The 23,283-nt window shown below is 42.5% G+C and overlaps 1 protein-coding gene across 4 annotated transcripts in view; it reads left to right on the forward strand.

The window, feature by feature from the left end:
- Positions 1-7,921: 7,921 nt before the first annotated feature.
- The window catches only part of LOC119647100 (filamin-A), a 166,973-nt gene continuing 151,611 nt past the window's right edge, over positions 7,922-23,283 (forward strand). For 2 of the 4 annotated variants that reach the window (XM_038047872.1, XM_038047875.1), the window contains exon 1: positions 8,169-8,437. The gene's annotated coding sequence lies outside the window, so the exon portion shown is untranslated. Of the gene's footprint in view, positions 8,050-8,168; positions 8,438-23,283 lie in introns of those variants that run through there. The other 2 variants (XM_038047873.1, XM_038047871.1) reach the window with 2 other exon arrangements.

The raw sequence follows: 23,283 nt of genomic DNA on the forward strand, positions 1-23,283 counted from the left end.
AGCCAAGTGCTAAAACTTGTATCCAAACACATGCCGGACTTGCTACTCAGCGCATTGAACGCATGTCTGACAGTCGGGTTGCGAGGCTTCTGCCGACAAAGAGCGGCAAAAGCGACCCCAAGGTGCCGTCTGTGTATCGTTTACTCAGTATGTTGGGCATAGCAGGCAAACTGCTTGAGAAGCACTAGATGTAAGAAGCGCCTTCAATTCTGCTAAGTGGTATTAAATGCTCGACGCGCAGAAAAATTGCTTCCAGGCTACCATTTGTGGATATTGAGGAACTATTTAAATAGGTCTGGCCTGAGGTGATATGTAAAATAATTTCCGATTAGTATTATAAAGCCAACAGGGGTGTGTTTAGCCAGAAGTTGGTCTGAGATAGGGCCTGCCACTTTGTGCGTAAACGGATTTCGCCTTCCTACCAAAAAAAGTACCATGATGCGGTAATCTGGGTAGACGGAAACGAAGTCAATAAAACAGTCTGGGGGTTACACATACTTCAAATACTGGGTTGTTTGTTTGTCACTGGGACAATAAGAACATACCCTATGGAATATCTGGACGTCTTTTTGGAAGTGACTCCACTTCATTTTTAGATACAACTCCAGGTAAGAAAGGCATCCTTCTGGGAGTATCAGCGAGGCGAAGAGCTACCTAAATTGAAAGAAGATTTTGTGGAATCAGAGAGAGTTTCATGGTTTTGACACTAAGGAATGAACTATATGATTATACTGGGCGAACTGAAGGAAATGGAACAGCCTAAGGTATTCAGGATACGCGCGTAAGATTAAACCTTAGCAAGAAGTCACAGCACGGTAAATCGTCGTTAGCGAAGCTAGGGATTTTTTTGGGGGGGGGGGGGATACTAAAATCTCCACATATATTTTGAGGATATGGTTCATAGTGGATTTTCCTTCCTTCCGGGTGGGGTTTAACCATTAGATAAAGAGCACACGCAAAATGCGCGCGCGAGAGTGACTTGTAGTGTAGTTTCAACGGGGCGGCATAAGATCTGGTTGATTGCGGGATCATGGAGACAGATCGATGAACGTATTGAAGACACGAACTCCGATACCGAGCAAAATCCCAAGAAGTTCGCCGTGACAGAAGGGAATTTGTTATTGCGCTGTTCACTATCTCTTTAGAACTCGCATGAGACCGCAAATTTTTCGATTGTACTGTGAAGGACGTTAATGGTTGACTCCTCAGACACGATGATGGGCAACTGAAGAGGTGGAAAGAACACCTCCCGACGGTTCTTAACCGTATCATATTGGGTGAGGTTCCTTTTCTTGTGGATGAAATGCCTCGTCGTCGTAACGTACGGGAACGGACTGTTCATCCTAACAGAATAGAAATAATCTTGGTCATGAATGCCCTCAAACGGGGTAGCGCCGCTATGTTTCTCGATCTCCCCGCAGAGTTATTTATACCTGCTCCTGCAGTTTCTGGAGATGTACTACTTCACTCGTACGGGTATCCTGGGGGTCCGAGATCTTTCCCAGAGAGAGGAAAAAAGGGATGATCGTTAAGATTCCAACGAAGGGCATCCGTTTTGAAAGTGATAATTGAAGGGGTCCCGAAGGCTAGGAGCTTTTGAGGATCAGTGGGGTTCACTTCCCATGTGCTACTCCGATATAGCAAAAGAGAAAGAACACTAGCACAGGACAGGAATTCCTCCACGCCCTCCGAATGAGGCAGAATAAAGAACACATTCTGTTCATGCCATTGAAATCGATGAAGAGCATGTGAAAGCGAAACCTAAACTTCGCGTACTGTTCCAAAATGATCCGTTGGGTGCTGATGTGATCAATGCAGGGGAAACCGAAGGGGAAACCAGTCTGCTCTCTGTCGATCAAGCTTTCGAGATGTTCATTGATGCATTCCAGGATTATTTTAGCTATATTCTTTGGAACGGGAGGGAGCACGCAGATATCGATCCAATTGCCAGACTCAATGCCCTTCTTTCACTCTCTGAGAAAGATCACTATATCCCAAGAATTCCGTACGAGTAGAAATAGCAGATAAATAACTCTGCGGGAACACCGTCAAGCCCAGCGGATTTACTTCGTTTGAGTGCATTGATGGCCAAAATGATTCCGATTCTGCTTGGCGGAACAGTCTACACCCGTATGATACGTTGACTAGCCATTTTATCTACAAGGGAAGGAATCTCACCGGACGTGATACGGTTAAGAATGATGATAATGATGCGGTGTACACTTCTAAAATTTTTGCGTTCTGCCGCACCCTTCGATGGCCTGACTAGCGTAGTAGGAAATTCTCGATTGTCACGGGGTATACTACCTTTGACTCGGGATTTCGCTCGGTATTGGAGTTCGAGCGTATCACCCCCGCCATTGCTGGCAGCGAGAGAGCCTTCAACCCTTTCCGTTCATCGATCCGCTCTGTGGACTTGAGAAAGGAGCATTTTTGATGGCCCAGTGCTCGTCGATACTCTCAGATGGGTAACTTAGTACGATCAGCTAGATAGCTCTCTCACTGTCAAGCGGCAGCGTGATCATATAAGCGATTGATGTCGAATTTAGCGGGTCGCAACTCCCCAACCCTGCGAGAAGTGCCGGACGCAACATGTAAGCGAATGTAACCGACGATCAGATGGTAACCCCTTTCGAGGCCGATGTCAGCGCCTCTCTCTAAAATCTATTGCTGACCGCGAAGTGATCGATCTGATAGCTTATACGGTGTCCGTTGAAACCCAACTAATCTTATGGCAATGACGAAGCAGTGAAGCTGTAGAAATCCACAAACCTGCCACCAGTACCGTTACGATCACCAAGACCATTTTTCCCTAATACAAGTCCAAGCAAAATTTTTTCAGAGCCCACCTTGGCATCACGATCACAATGCTACCTCTAGGAAGCCTCCCATGAACTGTGCTTAATTGCTAGTAGAAAGTATCCTCCTCCACTATATGTTCCAAAATGGTGCGTAGCATTGTAGAATTGTGATGGTCCTTAACCTGGTCAGCTAAAAATCCGCATCCTGGTAAAAGGGGGGCGCGTTGCGTTAGCCGTCACAAGCAATCCGACACCGGATTTCTATCTGTTACCACTTGGCTTTCCAGAGTACAAAAGTACATTGGCGAAAGAGAGAGAGAGGAGTTCTCTCCACAGTCCCAGTGGCTTAGGTCCAGAATGTTTAGTTGGAGAGAGCATATATACTCGCTACCGTTGTCGAGAAGTGTGCGCACATCCGAGAAACCAATCGGGCAAGTCTGTTTTCGATAACCAAAGGTCGTAGGTTTTGAGGTCAGTCACTGCAACAGTAGCAATGAAATTTCAAAATTTGCAGGTTGCTAGCCCACAATTTCAGCCCCTTTTAGTCGCCTCGTACCGCAAGCAGGGAACACTTTGAGTTTATTCTTAAGCCCCAATTCATAGGGCATCTTAAATATGAAGTGCATGTGGTGTGCTCTTCGGGGGAGTATTCCGGACATGCTAAGAGCTATTATCAAAGCACCTATTTTGGTGCAAAATGGTACGTGCGTTGAAAGCGGAGTCCATTTGAGTGCATCTTATCACCGGTATTATTTCTTCTTGTTGTCAGTGACGTTCTTCATGCTGCCTTGTCCGGAGGACGTGGACGAATTTAATGGACCACCACATTTTTTCCCAAACTCCTCGACTACGCTGATGACATCTGGTTGCTCTCACACCAGGCATCGACTTTGGCAAAATGGCTTTGGATTTGGAGAGAGAGGCAAGTAAACCAAACAACCCAACCAACAAAGTCAAGGTTGTCAGTATGATGGGTTATCGCACTCTACTTATCTGCATTAATTGGCAGAGTATCAAAAGCGTCGTTCAATTTGTTTATCTGGGAAGCGTGATTTCAGCCTTGTACCAAAGGGTAAATGGCAACCATATTATTCTGGCTCTCGAAATCTTGGTATATACTGTGTCTGCCTTTACTAAAAAAAATTTTTAAATCAGAATTAAAAAGAAAAATTTCAAATAATTGTACGAAACAAAAAATGGATGATCAAAGTCTATCACTTCCTTGAAAATAGATTAAATGAAAATTAATAGTTCATTTTTGGCAAACTTGGAATATAGTTTAGCCACTATGGTTAACAGGCGATCAAAGGGTAGTATAAGTCTCAGGGCGAAACGTGGATTGGTACTCGCGATGGAGCTTAATCCTGGGAAACGCCTGCTGAACCAACACGAATAGGTCTACTACCAAACCCTATCTCCACGTGGTGATCTCTGGGAGTTATTTCTTTCTTTATGAAAAACTACAGACGGAGAAGGATGAAGGCCAGTCTCCCGCGCCTAAAAATGGGACAAAATGTACCAACTGGTCCTCCAGGTTGGGGGTTGGGTAGGGCTGACAAACCTACATGGAAAACCGATGTTGCGAAGCCACGAAAGGAGCCTCGGACAGGATGGATCTTACAACGACGAAACCGGCAACGACAACGGATCAACGTTTTGGCGCATTTTTTCATGGAACGCGCGCTCCCTGCACAGAGCGAATGCTGCTGAGCAGCTAGCCGATACCCTGTCCTAATATAAGGCTGATGTAACAGCGTTGCAAGAGATGCGATGGACAGGGAACGGTTTCCTGGAGAAGAGCCGCTACACCATATATTATAGCGGCCATCCAGTAAACCATGTGTTCGGAGTAGGTTTTTTAGTCAGCCAAAAAATGAAACCTGCTTTTATCGGTTTTGAAAATATAAACGAAAGGCTATGCGCTCTACGTTTGCGAGGCCAGTTTAGAAATATAAGCCTCATAAACGTTCACGCCCCTACAGAGGAGACTGCAGAGTTGGAGAAGGATACCTTCTACGCGGCAGTTGAGCGGACCTTCGAAGCCTGTCCCAAGTATATCAAAATCACACTTGGAGATTTCAACAGTCAAGTAGGGACGGAGCTCCCATAGGGATATCAATGATAACGGATTACGGATTATCCAGTTAGCAGTATCACACGAAATGGTTGTTGGAAGTACCTGGTTTGCGCGGAAAGCGGTTCGCAAACATACGTGGGCCTCTCCAGATGGGACCACTTACAACCAAATCGACCACGTGCTGATTGAACGCCGCCACCTCTCAGCCTTAATGAATGTCGGAATATATAGGGGGGGGGGGCAATATACTCGGATCACTATCTCGTTGGCATGGTGTTCCGAGCACGAATTACAACACCACCTAGAATCCCCTCTGACAATCAGGTGAGAGTGAATACTGAAGCCATCCACAACACGGTCCTCCACGACACCTAAAAGAGGGAAATGGATGCCGCAATAACCGCAGTCAACAGAGGTCCTGGAGATGAAGCATCAACAAATGATCTTCACAACCACCTGAAGAACGTTATCGTTGATACGGCCACAAAGGTACTTGGCCCCAGCCGCAAAAAAGTCGGAACGGCTGGTGTGACGATGAATGTAAGCTAGCAACGGAACGGAGAAATGCTCTATACCGAGTAATGTTGCATTCTCAAAGAACGCGGGCACGCGCAGAGATTTATCACGAACTCCGTCGACCGGAAAAGGAAGCCTGGGAGAACCAACAAATCTGAGATCTAGAAAAATGCAGGGAGCAACCGCACCAGGCGCGGAAGTTTTACCAAGAAGTCAGCAGCATGAAGCCTTATATATTTCGATGCTCATCCTGCCGAGACAAAGAGGGAGATCTGATTTGCGACAGAATGGGCATATTAGAGCGATGGGTTGAGTACTTTGATGAGTTACTGAAAAACCAGATCATCAGCGAGTTGGAGGTCCCGCCAACTGAAGACGACGGACAAATACTGCCACCACCAAGTATAGGAGAAACAGTCCGTGCAATTCATCGGCTTAAAAATTATAAGTCGCCAGGAACCGATAGAATTACAGCCGAATTGGTTAAATATGGAGGCGACCAGTTACATCAAGTGGTTCATCAACTTATGCTCAACGTATGGGACAGCGAATCAATGCCTGACGATTGGCAACGAGGCATTATCTGTCTCATACATAAAAAGGAAATATCACACAGTGTATCACGTTGCTGACTACACAGTGTATCACGTTGCTGGCTACCGCTATTTTCCGCTATCTTGCTAGGTCGGATAGCCCCATATACCCATAACATCATTGGCCCATATCAAAGAGGCCCATATCCAGGCAAATCAGCAACAGATCCGATTTTCTCTCTCTATTCATCGACTTTAAAGCCGTCTATGATAGCATATTCAGGGTAAAACTGTACACGGCCATGAGAGAATTCGGTATACCGACGAAACTGATAAGACTGACTAGGCTGACCCTGACCAATGTGCGAGGCCAGATAAAAGCAGGAGGGTCACTCTCAAAACCATTCGACATCAACAACGGTCTACGACAAGGGGACGCATGGTGGGGCATCCCCTTGTCGTAGATCGTTGTTTAACCTGGCCGTAGAGAAAGTGATCCGTCATGCTGAAGTAAATGCAAGAGATACGATCCTTTTTAAGTCCACCTACTAACCTATGCTGGCGATATCGACATCATGGGAAGAACCACCTGCCTTCATTCAAATCGAGTGGGCCGCGCGAGATCTTGGGCTGCACATCAATGAAGGCAAAACAAAATATATGGTGGCAACGTCAGCACCGAACCAACCAACTGACAACATCAAACCGCACTGGTCAAACGGGAAGAATAAAGATAGGAGACTACAACTTTGAGACTATCTAGGGTCGAAAATCACAACCGATAGCAGCTACGATGATGAAATCCGCGGTTGTTGTCACCCAACAGCTTATGATACTGTTCCGCTTGAAACGTCTCACCATAGGGTCAAAGCTCTTACTGCACAAGACAATGATCTTGCCAGTCTTCATGTATTCCTCGGAGACTTAGGTTCTTAGCAAGAAGAATTGCGAACTCTTGGCCGCATTCGAGAAAAGAATCCTCTGAAGAATTTTTCGCTGCCTACATGAGGATGGACGATTCCGTAGCCTGCATAACGACGAAATCTACGAGCGATACCATGACCCTCTGGTTGTGGATAAAATGCAGCCCAATAGTTTACGGTGGGCGCGTCACTTAACCCGTATGGATGACGATGATCCAGCCCGGAGAATCTATAAGAGCAATATCTATGGTAGAAAAAGAAGACGAGGCAGACCCTGCCTGAGATGGGCCGATGGCGTAGATCAGGATGCCAGACAGCTTTAGGGATATCGAATTGGTGGACCTCGGCGCAAAATCGGGATGCCTGGAGTTCCTTATTAAAGCAGGCCTAGACTGGATACCGGTTGTTGCGCCGTTGATGATGGTGATGATTTGTTAGATTCAAGAGGTGTCTTCCAGCGTCTCAGTTGCAATATGAAAAGAAAACTTCTGGGGATCATTTATCCAAACCAAAGTGGAACAATACTACGGAGTTAAGTTATATCAAATCAATTAGATAAAATATTCAATTGTTATATGAACTATAAATACTATGAGGCCGCAGATTTGTACTCCAATCACAAGGTATTTATAGAATCTAGCCTTGATGTTCAGCCAAGTCTTCTCTAATCAAAAAATGTTTCCTCTAAGTATTCCATTGAACGTATATTGAGCAGGCAAATATGATTTCAAATGAACGACGACACCTCGATTCGTTTATTATAATTACCAAAACAGTCATATAGTAAATGAACGAACAAATATATGACAAAAAATGAGAATAAGCACTGACTCCGGCAACCTACACATATCCATGTTGAGACCGGCGTGGCGTCGTCATCGATTCCAATAACATCACCACCCATTAACTGAAGCATTTATAATACTCGACAAAGAAAAATAAGTCTAAACTGCTGAGGAGAAAAAACGAATAAAAAAACTCTGAAAAACACATTTTTTGATGGAGTGTATGGGGGCTCACTTGAGTTTGGAGCACCCAAGAGAGTAACCCCGCTAGTTACCTTTAGTCAGCCGCACAGGTGAGACGAACTCACACTCGATTCGTTAGTGGTTGTTTGTTCTCCAGATAAAAGTAAAATCCCGAAAACAAGTGCCAAACCAGCGAGAAAACTTGGACTCGATCGGAGAGCAGGCAATGAAGTAATAATTGAAAAAAAAGTTGAGAAAAGTGCTGTAATTATACTTGTAGCGTAGTAAGATAATTGCTATCAATTTACGGTTCGTTGCCGCGCAATATCTTCTGCATATGTTTGCTATCGGAGATATGCACATGGTTCCGTACAAATCTGTGTCTGTTTTATCACAAAGACAACAATTTCTCATTTCTTTCCGCAAATAAATGGAAAAAGTGATGCTTGTTATGAGTAGAAACGAAATTGTGTCAGTTTGATATATTTTGCTTCGGAACAACGTCAAACTGTGTGTTTGTGCTTAATTTACAAAACTGTGCATACAAATTCAGATGACCCGCATATCTAATGAGCACCGACAACGATGAGAACTGAAAAAACAAGCGACTCAAATTAAGGTGTGTGCAAATGTTTAGTGTTGATAGTAAGATACGAATTTCTTGAAACAAAAAACAATGGAAACAATGCCATTTTCGTAGGAATGTTGTGTCTAAATGCTGCTCGGGATATCCGCTTGAACATGTTGAATGTCTTAAGCCGGCCCTGTTTTCCAATTCCGCTGGTGATTAGCACAGTTAATCAGGTTCAAAGATCGAATTAGGAAGAATTACGCGAATACGAGTTATGTAATCACCAATAATTTTGCGGTAAATGCGCAAATAATCAATGAACGAAGCGTTCAATATGTAAAGAAAACGAAAGATTTGGACGCACAATTGTAATAGGCGAGTAACTTGATTGGAATTTCAAGTATTCCTTGGAGCATATTTGGGTTATTTTCGGGTTAGCTTTCTTAATTTTGTTAATTTAGTTAATGAGCCGTAAGTACATTAATTTTTTTACGGAAGTGGCCACAGTGATATCTAGAAATATCCAAACTTGAAATCCGTTTAGAGGCTTTTTCACCAATAATGCAGTGTTTGGGTTGTGCATTCAAAGAAACTGCATGCCTTGAATTCCAAAGGTTACACTTATCTGAAAAGGCCATATGAAATCATCATCTCAGATGAAAGGTACTGAAAATATTGCGTGATGTAACTTAATGAATAGTTAATGAATATTGCACGGCATGCAACCTTGGGGAGAACTGAGCATTGCGATATTTGATATAAACTTCTATTCATAAGGTCCCACCTTTTGTATTTACTCGTTGAATGCGGTTTAAACGGTTTGATTCTATGCGTAGAATTATTGATTGGAATTGTGAAGATATCGCACTTTTTTGATTTGTGAATGCATAAACAAGTTTTGACAAGGTCGAATTTTCGACACGGCAAATGTGACAAAAGTGAAGAGCTGTGGTTCAAAAGGGGTTAAATTGTGGGGAATTCTTAAGAAAATACATAAATTTTGGAGTTGTTGTGATATTTTTAACTGAAATGTATCTTGGGCTTTTCCTGTGTAAGAAATTGCCTTTATTAGCTTTTAGTTTACTTGCGAGAGTATTCGCAGAAGCTGTTATTGGAAAAGTGACGAGGAGTCTGCCCACAATACTTAAGATTGCAAGAAGTTTTAAATAAGATGACTTTTTTGTTGAGCATGATAAAAAAATTTGGGCTGTTGCCTTACGACTAGCTTAGGTTGGCTATTTTCAACCATGAACACAAAAATACACATAACTTGCATTCTGAAAGTAGCGTAAGTGATTTTGGATGCTTAGAGTCTTTTGTCAGGTATTTGCATGCTACATATTAGCCTAATTTGTTAAGCGAATGTCTGTGGGATACTTGATATCCCTCTCTGCTTGGGGTGACGGAGACGATGATATTGAACTAGATCAGTGGTATAAATCACTGTGATCACGTGAAGAGAATATATATTCGCGATCAATGTAGTGCTGCATCCATCGAAGAGAAGTTATGAGAGAGGCATCTTCGATAGAATGGTTATATAATCCGCACCTCCGGGTGGTGGGAATCTGATTAGCCTATTTTCGCTCAAGCTGGATTTCGCAAAATAAAACTAATCTCTTCTTAAGTCCCTCAAAAAAAATTCTTTTAGCACTATAGCACTATCCTTTAAAAAGTGCTTTGTCTGGCTTCTAGAAGAGGAGCGTAATTGTGCTGAGGTCCTGGAACAACTTGGAGTCCAGAATAACCTCAACACTTCTACCTGGACACGATTAAGTAGCAAAGCAGGAGGAAGAGCCGACAGTGTCTACTATGGGCTTGGGACCGTCACCTTACAAGTGTCGGCTCCCAAAAGCATCACGGCCCACGGCATCTTCATCTGAAACGTAGATGAGGTGACATATCTTTCAGATAAATTTGCAGCGACTCTACTTACGTCTACGCTGACGATATCGACATCATGGGAAGAACAACCCAAGAACCGTCTACCTTCATCCAGATCGAGCAGGCGGCGTGAGATCTTGGGCTGCACATTAATGAGGGCAAGACGAAGTATATGGTGGCAATGTCAGTGCTAAAGCCAAAAGAACGAACAACATCGAATCGCACTGGTCAAACGAAAACAATGAAAATAGGTGACTACAACTTTGAGACCGCTTATGGTTTCCCCTATCTAGGGTCGAAAATCACAACCGATAACAGCTATGACGATGAAATCCGCGCACGGTTGTTGGCAGCAAATAGAGCCAATTTTAGCTTACAAAAACTGTTTCGCTCGAAACGTCTCACCACAGGGTGAAAGCTCTTACTGTATAAGACTGTGATCTTGCCAGTCCTTATGTATTCCTCGGGGACTTGGGTTCTTAGCAAAAAAAAAACTGCAAACTCTTAGATGTGTTCGAGAGAAGAATCCTCAGAAGAATTTTTGGCCCCCTACATTAAGATGGACAATTCCGTAGCCTACATAATGACGAAATCTATGAGCGATACCAAGACCGTCCGGTTGTGGAATAAATCTGGCTCAACAGGTTGCGGTGGGCGGATCACTTAATCCGTATGGATAAGGATGATCCAGCCTAGAAAGTCTATAAGGGCAATATCTATGGTAGAAAAAGAAGACGAGGCAGACCCTGCCTAAAATGTAGCGATGGCGGAGGTCAGGACGCCAGACAGCTTTTAGGGATATCGAATTGGTGGACCTCGGCGCAAGACCGGGATGTGTGGAGTTCCTTATTAAGACAGGCCTAGACCGGATACCGGTTGTTGCGCCGTTGATGATGATGATGACTGCACTCATTAGTCGTTGTATATAGCTCATACAGGAACCATGGGTTGTTGGTGAGGAAATTCGGCGTTTAAAGTTCGGACATGTTGACTTGTTGTATGCCAATGGAAATGATAGACCCCGTTCCTGCATGGTGGTTTCACAAGAAACTTTCCTCGTTAACAACCTATGTGAGGGAGACACCACAACGATCAAATTGACCATAAAAAGCCACCAGGGAGATAAAGAGATTCTATGGTGCTCTGCTTATTTCCTTTGTAATGTAGATGAAGTTCCAAGTGGAATATTCATCAGAGCTAACCAATATGACAAAAGTAAAGGCATGAGAATAATAACACCATCATAGATGCTGTGGAAGTACGAACATCAACGTTAGAAGATCGAGACTACTGGTGTATCTGGTAGAACTGAATTGCAGATCCTCAATTTGAGTAATGAACCCACTTTCTTCAACATGGTCAGACAAGAGGTCATCAACACCACGATGGCATACCCTGATATTGCGGCTCTTGTTGGAGAGTGGAGAGTACCAACCGATATCATGCTCTCGGAACACAGGCGAATTGCTTAGGTAATGGACATGGATCCACCTCCACCTACTCCATTTTGGAATCCACGTAAGGCAGGTTGGGCGACGTACAAAACAGAACTGAGCGCGAGAGTTACGATCCCTGGGAGACGTATCAAATCCATCCAGATTATCACAACTAACATCGATCGCATCCTCCAATTTCGAAAACCTGCAGTGATGCGATCTCTTCCTCCCGGCCCGCGCTTTCGTTCACCGGTCTTCGTTCTTTTGTTCTCCCTTGGAAAATACCCTTTTAGGTATCCGAGTATTGTCATTTTTTTCGTTTGTGTCATAATTTTCTTCTTGTCTTCGTTAATTTCTAGACCAGCTTTGTTTGTTGGTTTGTCGAAATTTATAAAAATCTCCTTTTCTAATATGCGGTTGCGCCAGGATGATTATATCGTCTGCATATGCGCCGATTTGGCAGGCCTTATGGAGCAGTGTACCTTCTATGTCCACAGGCAACTTTTGTTTGACCTGCTCCAGTAGAGGGGTGAACCCATCTCCTTGGTTTAACCCGACGATTGTCTTAAACGCATCGGTCAGGCTATTTCTGACTCTGATCTGCGGGACATTGTTATTCTGCTAAGGCACTGTCCATGTGCTACTCTCATATAACAGCACAGAGAGAACATCGTCGCGAAACAACCTTAGTTTAACGTACATGTTGATGCATATGGATTTCCAGATTTTAGACAAAACAACAAAAGCGGATCAGCAGAATAACACTACCCAGGTGGACAAATTGATTGATGCCCTCGATGCCCTGCCTGTTAATATAGATAGGAAGATTGCCATGACCAGAAAGGCTAAGAAGCTAGGTTTTATTCAATCCTACTCTGCTTGCCTCTCTTTCTAAATCCCGAGCTATCTGGCCAAGGTCGATGACTTTGTGAAGTGTAATATGTCCTCAGGACAGGGTAGTATGGAGAACGTTACTGATAATTAAAGAAAATAGTGACAGCGATAGAATGCAGCCTTCACGATATTTTCTTCTTCCGCTCACTGGGAAAAATGTAAAATTACAAGGGTTTACGGTTGAGAAGAATAAGCAGCCCTGCAGAGAGCTGTAGTGAACAGTTCCTTTTCTTGAGAGCATTGATGGCCAAGATGATTTCGCTTTTGTTTCAATCAGTAGTCCCTATATGCATGCATGGTGGCTAGCAACTTCATTCATAACAGGTAAAATTCCTCCAATGTTATACCGTTGGGAACCGCGCTGGTCTCTTTACCTCGTAAACTGCTCGTCGTGGATGAAGAGTCGATCGTTAACTACCTCTACAATGCCATCGAAACGCTTACTACCTCCCGCAACTTCTTTTATAATGCTGTATATGGTTCTGAAGTCATTATCATTTACGGTAATTTCTACCTGCTCGGCTAGTCCAATAAAAGATTCCCTTTTGCAAAGGCACCTGCTACCTGCGACGGTACCGGAACTCAAATGCTTCGTATTCGCCCTTACTCGCAGCGTTCTTTACACTTATAAATCTGTTGTCAAGTCGCCACAATGAACCGGTGTTAGCTTATATGTTAGTTCGGAAGATGGCATTAATATTGCAGCCTGTTTTTATGTTCATCCCTTTCTCTTGGCGTCGTATCTGCTATGCTCACTACACATAATTAATATTCTACTAAGAATATCGACCGTGTTATGAGTGAACTAGGCAGAGTCGCATAAAATGTCCTTATATTCCTGTCGATTCTTTATAATAGGTTTGACTATTATCATAAGCTTCGGTAAATAAAGGCAGTCTGTTGGGTGATGGTCCTAAGTCTATGGAAGACTTGGCAGCCCATTTATATCCTTTTCAGGAATGTTGATATTGTGGAGCACTCCTGGTCTGTCATTCGATATACCCGTATACCGCCTAATTGATGTATTCGTGTTGAGATTTTTCTGAAAGGCAGGCTAATCCAGAAACGCCAGTTCGGTCCTTACCTGACTGTAATAGCTTTGAATGCGTATAAAACTTCAGTTATAGGCGCTCGTGATCTTTTCTCAGCCGGTTGGGTTGAGTAGTCGCACTCACTATAAGGTTATTCGCTTCGCTCTACTCTTCGCCACTAAAATGTAAGAAGATCATTTCGTATCAGTGCTGGTATAACTTAATGGTCGTGGTTTGATCGGAAACGGTACGCCCGGAATGAATATGCCGCAACGGTTTAGGGGACAATATTCACTCGATTAGATCTACGAGTATGGACAATCTAGGTGTATATGAAGATTTACTATTGGCGAGCTTTGGGTTACCCCGTCTCGCGGGTCGCGCTTGTTCCCGTGGCCTTAACTTTGCCATTTTCTTGGACCGAGTTGAAGTTAGTCAAAAATAGATTGAGGTGAGTCACTCAGATGTCACATTATTGCTCACGGTTTAATATGAATCTAGAGTTTTCGGTCCACTGGTTCGCTCAGTAGCCTCTTTGGGGACATACCCGAGGGCTATTGCCTTTTCGAACCAAGGAGGTCAATCGGTCTTGGGGCTGCTGTCACCTAAAATAGCCACTTTGAAGGCTTAGTATAACATAACATTTTTTTAAAATTGGTTTACTGGTTTACGTTTTTGAGTGTTTTTTTTGCTGGTGATAGAAATCTTAGAATGATAGTGCTGTGCTTCTTTCAACATATCCAGGTTTTGTCGTATAAGTGAATTTTCGATAGCGCGAAATACGTGTCCATACCATCGAAGACGCCCCCTTGTATTGTTTCATGATCTTTTGGATGTAATCATGGCGTGTTATTCCATTGGTCCAACGCAACATCTGTGTCTTCATTGCTGCGAGGCGCCGTTCATTATTTTTTATACTCGGTCAGCACTCAGAACCATATAGATATGGCGAACAACACTGCTGTTGATTTTGGATTTGAGATGTGTCTCGTCGATGTTTTAATCACAAAGAAAGCCACTTCCGGAACGACGTTTCACCTAAGTTATGCTGCTATGTGGAGCAATATCATAGCGGAGTTCAAGAATGACATTGGTCCGAGATATTTAAAGCACTTGGTTGTGGCACGTCGCTACCACTTAAAGTAATAATGCCTGCTATATTACCGTCTGAAATTCTGTTTGTTCAGATTCAAGCTGAAATTGTGATTGTGGTATCATTTCATCATTATCTGCATAGAGCAGTGTATAGGGCACTGAACGCTGATTGCCTCACGTGGCAGTTACCATGAAAATACCAAAAAGACATGGCGAGAAGTCGCTTCTTCGAAGAATATGGACGGCTATACTAAGCGGTAGAGGAGTCTTTTTCTGGCACTTGGCAGTGGCTTTACTGTAAAAGCATACCAAATGAGTTTGTATAGCGCACAGTCAAGCGTCTTTTCTAGATCCAGAAATGCAATGTAGAGAAGACGATGTTTCTCACGGTTTTCTCTATGACTGATGGTACAGTGTCTATGCAATACTGACGGAGTCAGTGGTTTCGCACTTCTTGACAAACACGACTTAGCACATGGTTATCTGTTTGATGTCGCGAAACAGGTTGTCAAAAATCTTCAAGATCGGGGACAACAACCGGGTTGGATAGCAATTTAAACATTCAGCTGCAATGCCTTCCATTAGAACGGTTTTATTTTCGTGGCAGTCAGGTGGTGTTTTATCATCCTCAATAACCTGATTGAAAAATTCACTGAGTCACAGTGTTGGGTCTTAGCTCTTCGCTTTCCTGAGCTAAGCTTCATTGTTGCCAGGTCCTTTTACTTACTTTCCCCGATTACATTCGTTAAATTGCTTACTCGGCTGCAGTGGTCGTTGATAGGTGGAATGGATCCAAATGTCCGCAGTGCTTGTCGAAGAGGAGCGTTATAGAATGAATGCCGTTGAAATCTGATGGAAACATTCCCGCCATTTGCGTTTGCAATTCGTTGATTGGTAAGTAAAGTACGGTTCTCGACATTAAAGTAACAGGAGTGTTTGATATCCTGTATGCGTTGGCGTTAGCTTTTGGCAAGTCGATACAGACCTCTTTGCCCAAATCGGGTGTTCAGTTTATCGTAAAGATCTTTGTAATTGATCGCTCGGGTAACAGCGATGGATTTCTTTGCTTCCTTGCTTTCCAGGAAACTTAATAACTATCCAGTTTTCGTTCGGCGATAAATCTATGATAGAGGCGTTCCTCCTCACTGGCTTTCATTTGGACTTCTTCATTCCGAAGGAGAAGAAGTATTTCGATTATCTGAACCACTTGTTAGATTTGATGACCCCGAGGGTTATATATGAAGATATAGTCATCGTGAGGCGCGTTACAGGAAGGAAGGCATCTTCTTCGTAATCGCGTCGACCTGTATGTGGTGCATATGCAGTGAAGAATTGAATCATGTGATCAGCTGACATAATAGTGAGCTTTATCAACCCGTAATCAAATCGCTCGACTTCTTTAATAACATTACGGAAACATTCAAAAATGGCAATGCCAACATCATATTGAGTCTGTGGGTTACCAAAATAGGGAAGTTTATATCCATTTTTACCGCTTTGGCGTTCTATGTCGTAGGTTTTGGTACTGCACCATCGAGTTTCTTGTAGATCGCAATACCAATGCGCCTTTTCGAAAAGGCTCTTGCTAGTTCCTCCGAAACCTTGTTCATTTCTCGACAGGACTGGGGTCTATCCCGATGCGTCGACTGAGGTAGGCGCGCTAGTATACCTCGCAAGCTTTTCGTTCAGAACGATCATGCCTCTTTTAACGACATGAGTTTTTTGATTGTGAGGCTTGTCACCAAGAGTGATAATGTAGATTTTAGCATAGTACAGTGTCTCTATCGATAATATATTTATTTTTTTCTCTGATCTTACCATTTTATTTAATAAAGATAGTAAAAAATACGTTGCCTCACATCTTCCTCGCGTGTCTGAAATTGGGACCAGAATGTTATGCAAGTAACATGGCGAAATTAGGGAATCCCTAAAAGAAATCTATGTTGAATCAACCATGCCTTAATTATCGGTAACTTGGTTGTTGTTTCGAGTATTTCGGCATTCAAAGTAAAAACACCATTTTAGGTAGAATTTGAATTCAGAATCTTTGTTTAGTTGGTCGGAATTTGAATGGAAGCGAGCGTCAGTTGAGGCTTATATGAGCAAAAGCCCGTGCAGTCTCCGAAGGGGTGTTGTTTCCGAGGAAATCAAGGATTTCTATTGATATTAACTGAATTATTCCATACAACGTCAATAATGAAAACTACAAGTGTGTTGTTTAATAACTGTCAAAGCAGAATTTTCCCTCAGTTAAGATTATGAACTGTTATTGACTTTTCCCATTAGAAAGTTCTATACGATTTGAGTAATTCAAAACTTACTTGCTAAATTGCTGCAATAAATCGAGCGTCATACTTGAAATCTTCAATTAATGAGGTCTATTAATTTTTCGCAAAATCACGAATTATTGCATAATTTTTTTGAATTCCACTCTTGTTTTAGGATCTCTCCGAAGTAGTGAAGAGAGTGTTTAGAACCGCGCCGTTTGAATTCCATATTATTTATTGGCATTTTGATAGGAAATCATTTTTCTACACAAAAAGATCATTTATTGAATAGTAAGAAAAACAGATACAAGTTTTATTAATGAATTTTTAGGTTCTGTCTTATATCATATTTTCGGGGTGTAAAATTAGTATTTTCAACTCCAGAACGCTATTTTGGTAGAGGTAGGAGGTTGGAGCCAAAACTGTTTTTCAAATTTGTATTTTGCCTCAATTATGAGCAACGCGCTTTATGTCATATTCATCCAAAGATCCTCAGGCAATTTCCTTATAAGTATTAGTCGCCTTTTGGGAATTACCTTACTCATTTACCTGGAGACTCATAAAATATCTTAAATGTATGTAATATATCTTCTTGTTTAAGTTATTCAAGTAACACATCCGTAATCGATAAAATAGATTTCTTGCTATAACCGATATTTTTCACGATCCGGGTTTGGCATTTTCTGTATAAGGTTCTAATTACTTCTGCCTACACAAAGTTCGATAATAATATCTACAATGAAAATCGCGGCATTTATGTGTGGAAGTGATCGGGGAGTGTGGGCTTGAATTGAGGAAGAAAAAATTGTAGAATGTATGTATATGTAGAAGACAAAAGCAACATGTTCAGTTATAAATAAAAATACCCGTAACAAATATCATAAATACAATATTACATATTCTCATTGAGCTTATATAGATACAAATGGTTATCTTATTTTTTGTCAAACTGGCGCAATCGTGGTAAGGCTTTTGATTGTACAAATGAGTTTTGAAAATGCTATGGTTGATGTGATCACATCATATGCTAAATTTATATCGAGAATAAGTAAATGTTTGAGCGAGGATGATTGATCGTTTGGTATCTTAAATTTATGCATCTTAAACAATCAAGGAGTTGAATTAATGCTGATGTGACAAGCTGAAATGTTTTCTTTTGAAATTTGAATGTAAGAGTTGAGGGGAGAAGGCTCACGTTATTTTTTGATTGTTGTTTGGTATTTCAGGTATGTGGTGTAATTTTTTTTCGGTAAACTCCGAGAAAGGTCTTATGAGATGTTTTTCTTACATAATTTTGCTATAATTTTGAAAAACATATTGTCTGAGAGCTTTTGGGCAGCAGAGATTTTCGCTATTCTTGGCTGGTTAGGAATGGATAATTTGAGCAACAAAAACCTACTCAAATTTGAATTGAATTATTGAAAAATTGTTCGTCACCTTATTCATGATTTTCAAACAGGGTTGAAAAATTGATAATTCTTTTAGGTGAATTACCCCTGCAAAAAGGATGGATTTCTATGTATGTACGTTGTCATAAGTATATTCCCTAATATTTTATATAAACAAGTCGGAATGCTGGAAGCTGGCGTTTCGGTTTTAAAGGTTTTGTATTCATTTTATGTGAGAAACTTTATATGCAGATTTTTCCATTCGCCTATGGGTAAAAACCCAAAATATTCCTTCATATTTCTTTGAAACTGCAAGAAATATATATATATATATATATATTAGGCGCAGCTATTATGCTCACCCTAAACAAACAAACATTGCCTATAACCGAATGCTGTATTCTATATGCATGTATATAAATTGATCGCGCACCTATTTTCCGTTTACTTTGTGCATAAAAGTATACAAATGTGCATATAAAATACGTATATTGAATACCGTTTGTTCAACGTACAAATATATCAATCTGAATTAGGCCCTACCCCCAAAGCTTCACTTACATTTATATATAAATACATATATATGTCTGTCTCGAGCAATTGGTATTGATATACAAATGATTAACAAACAAAAACGGAATCATGTTACGCACGAAATTCACACGAAATATGAAAGTTTCACCTTCTATAACTTTGTTAATAATAGTTGGATTTCTTCTAAACTTCCTAACGTTATGCTTTATGTTATCCCTTATGCAAGTGCCAAATTTTGTAGTTCTAGCATGGACTTAACTTGGGTATCTGGCAAAATTTATAATGCTAATGCTAATATACTATTATTGACTTTATTTGTGCAGATATCGGAACGGGATGTATTTTGGTGCCTAGATTTTGTTTAGATATATCACTCTGATTTTTTTCATATTTTTCGGTTGGAAGGTTCTGAGAACGAGATCTGTTACACTTTTTGAGGGTCATATTTTGAGCCCTCACTCCCCTACGTTTCACCTGATATCAAACATGGGACCACTTTCAAAAAGTACTAATTGAGTCCTTTCATTTGATACCCCACATGGCCACATTTTCTGAAAAAAATTCACATATATACATTGACACAAAATCACACCGCTTCCTGAAAGTAAAGGAAACAATAGACCACATGCACTGACAGACAGCCAGACAGATAGCTTTCCAATAGGTCGCAGGAAGAAGAAAGAAAGCTTAAGGAAAAGTCGAACATCCCAGCCCCAACAGTGCGACAGGCGACTCAAGTGACACGAAAGCACAAGGTCATCGACCTTCGATAAATTAAGAAAATGCGAGACAAAGCTTTAGGTAAGTAACAGGTACCAAAAAGGAGAAAAGGGGTCTTGACCAGTTCAACAAACGGAATTGAAAGTTCAGAAGGGCCCAAAGTAGGAATGTCGGCTAGCGAAGCGAAACTAAAGGAAAATAAGAACGGGGACGGAAAAAAGAACAAGAAACTAAAAGTGCGAATTCGCCCGGAGGCAATTGTAATCTCCAGCAAGGGAAATCTAAAGTTTGTGGAGATACTGGAAAAGGCCAAATCTGACCCTGACCTAAAAGACTTAGGCAGAAATGTCAGCAAAATCCAAAAATGTTTGAGCTGAACAAAACCAGCGTGGAAGAAACTGACGGCTTTCGAAACCAAGTTATAAACTCATTGGGAAGGATATCGTAGTTCGTTCCCAAAAACATGAGATCTATATACAGTGCAAGGATCTCGATGAAGTAACATCTAGAGATTTGCTTGCGCAGACCAGTTACAAATGGTGAACTGTACAGAAATCTTGACGGTGGTGTAGGGTCACAGATTCGACTGATGCAGCGGCGACATGGGCGTGCGGTCGTCAAGTCATACAATATAGCATGGGTCAGTGGCCAGTGGCTTTATGTGAGCAAAAATAAGCGGTATATTTGTATACAGCTGCTACACCCCACGGAGCCTCACACTGCTTGCGTTTGAAGACCTGTTAGACGATCTTGTTCACGATGCAAGAGGACGAGGTGGACAGCAAAGAGACTAACGCTAGGGGCGGTGTGGTGGCCTTTTGTCAGCCCTGCGCTGCGGAGTGATACGTCCTGGCCTAGGATATGCCCATTCCTCATTTGAAACTCCAATTATTGGTGGAATAGTGAACTTGCCTACCTTCGATCGATTTGCCACAGAGTCAGACGAACGACTCAGAGGGCAAAAGGAGCATGCCTATAAAGAAATCCGCAAAAATCTCAAGCTTGCCATCCAGTCGAGTATGAGGAGATGCCTTAAGGAGATCTGTTTGGAAGCGGACATAAATCCGTGGGGTAGCGCCCACAAAATCGTGGCAGGACAATTCAGAGGCCGTTCATCCCTGCAGATCACGTATCCTATGCTCTTGTTGAAAATAATCCAGGGGTTATTTCCCCGGCACGAGGGAGATACTGCACCTTCCAGCGCCCACTGAATATGACGGCGATTCCACCAGTTACCAACGACGAGCTGCTGGAAAGCAGCAGTAGAGTAGGCGATAGCAAAGCCCCGTGTCTGGGGGGCATACCGAATTAGGCCCTCAAACTTGCCGACAAATGTAAACCGGATATGCTTGCGAAGCTTTTTGAAAGGTATGCACCTTTCCGTCCGAGGGTATTTTTCCTGCACCATGAAAGCGGCAGAAGCTGGTGCTGCTGTCTAAGACTGGCAAACCTCCCAGATCCATATGTCTTCTAGAGACTATGGGGAAAATGTTGGAGCGGGTAATTTATAATAGATTACACCCATTAGCTGAGAGCAAAGGGGGCCTTTCAGATAGGCAATATGGGTTTCGTAAAGCCAGATCAACCATTGATGCCGTCAAAATGATTGTTGGTTTGTTCGAAATTGCAATTCGCGGAAGGGGTTGTACCAACAAATATTATGTGATGGTGACCCTAGATGTGAGGAATGCATTCAACTCTGCCAATTGGAACCTTATACGAAAGTCTCTGGCGACGAATGGTGTTCCCCCCTCGACGCTATTCTCGATGGTTGCTGGCAAGGGCGGACGTTCTGGAATAATACCGATGATGGACCCAAGAAGTACATGGTCTCCGTGGGTGTCTCACAGGGCTCTGTACTGGGCCCATTACTGTGAAACATCATGTATTATGATATACTTAACCTTCCGGTTTCGGAGGAAGCCACGGTGGTGGGTTAAGCCGACGATATAGCACTGGTTGTTGTCGCCAAGCATTTAGACGATGCTGAGTTGTACTCAAGCGAAGCAATCAGTGTTGTTAAGTCTTGGTTAGAGAGTGCTGGACTGGCACTCGCGGAGGAAAAGACGAAAGCGGTCCTCATCACCAAGTGCCATAAGAGAAATTACGCCTGCATTAGAACTGGGAATCGTATCATCACTTCTAAGCAGGCCATCAAATACTTAGGGGTGATGATAGATGGAAAACTCAATTTTAAGCAGCACATAGAAAAAATGTTACACAAGGTTAGCATATTTGCGAAAAAGTATGCACCACGAGTATGGATCTGGCAAGGACGATGCTGAACGTAGGCGGATCGCGGTGTACTTGTAGGTTGCTCATAGTAAAGTTGGTGGGTTCTATCTTGCTGTATGCAGTCCCAGTTGGGGGAAAAGTGCTGCATGTTTTAGGCAATGCCCATAAACTGAGTATATAATAATAATCGTTGGCGCAACAATCCATATTGGATCAGGGCCTTGAAGTGTGTTAGAGCACTTCATTCAAGACCGTAACGGTACACTAGGAGGCAATGTGGTCAGCATTGCGCTCGCCCGAGATTATTACCCTGATTTGACTCAGGTACTCATTCACAGCTGAGTCGACTGGTATCCGACGTCAAATCACGATACAAATTCCACTGCCACCAGTGAGATTTGAACCACGACCTTCCGTACGACAGCCTTGCGCTCAAACTACTCAGCTATCCGGACACTGAGTATGGTCTGCAGAAAAACAGCTTTAAGAGTGTGGTCTGCCTTCTGGATTGTCTCAGATGATGCAGCATTAATCATCGCCGGAATGATGCCGATTGACATCCTAGCAATCGGGATGATGAACATTTATAAAACCATCCCCACCTTATCGCAGGTGAAAAAGCCAAAAGCGAGAGATCCATAAGCAGATGGCAACAGCAATGGGACCATTCAGGAAAAGGTCGTTGGATTTAGAGGTTGATCCCTTCCATCCGTTCCAGAACAACGTCTGATGACAGAACTCGCGTCCGTTTCGTATTCATTGCATTTATACCCTCCGTTTGCCTTATGCCTACGGAACTGGCATGTTTATCTTATATTGTTTTATTAATATTTTGCTTTGCGATTCTTCTTATCTCGCTTGGTCATTTATTGCCAATATGATGTGTGGGGTCCTGGGAGTTGTCGGTATGCTATATGTTGGTAATTTTGTTTGTGGCTCCTTTCTTTCTGTTTCGCTTCCGGAGAGCCATCCGCGATGAGTTTGTTGCCAGCCTTGCTGAGCTGGTGTACGGGGAGAACTCCGTGGCGACCTGGTCCTCGACAGAAGGGACCGACTTGTTGCGTCTATTCCGAGAGGTCGTTCCCAGATTAAAGCCATTTTGGCCATCTCGTCACACACAGCCGGTGGTCCACACCCGTGGAGAATTCGAAGTTTGTATCGGTGAGAACTGATGTCCTCCGGGAGTCCTCGAGCGTGAGGAGCACTCGATTAGTTTGGACGTTGGTGGCAAGTCCAAAACAATCTCCTTGGACAGGCTGATGCCTTTCTTCCAGGAAACTGGTGCCTTGAATCGCTCCACCACAGGTTGCACATGAAATTGGAAAAAAAAATTTGGAAACCAACATATAGTCATATCAATCTAATTCGCTTTCACAGGTTATTCCTTGGTCTTCAATTTCAATTGAATGA

Source organism: Hermetia illucens, chromosome 1 (genome assembly GCF_905115235.1).
Source record: "Hermetia illucens chromosome 1, iHerIll2.2.curated.20191125, whole genome shotgun sequence".
NCBI classification, from domain to species: domain Eukaryota; kingdom Metazoa; phylum Arthropoda; class Insecta; order Diptera; family Stratiomyidae; genus Hermetia; species Hermetia illucens.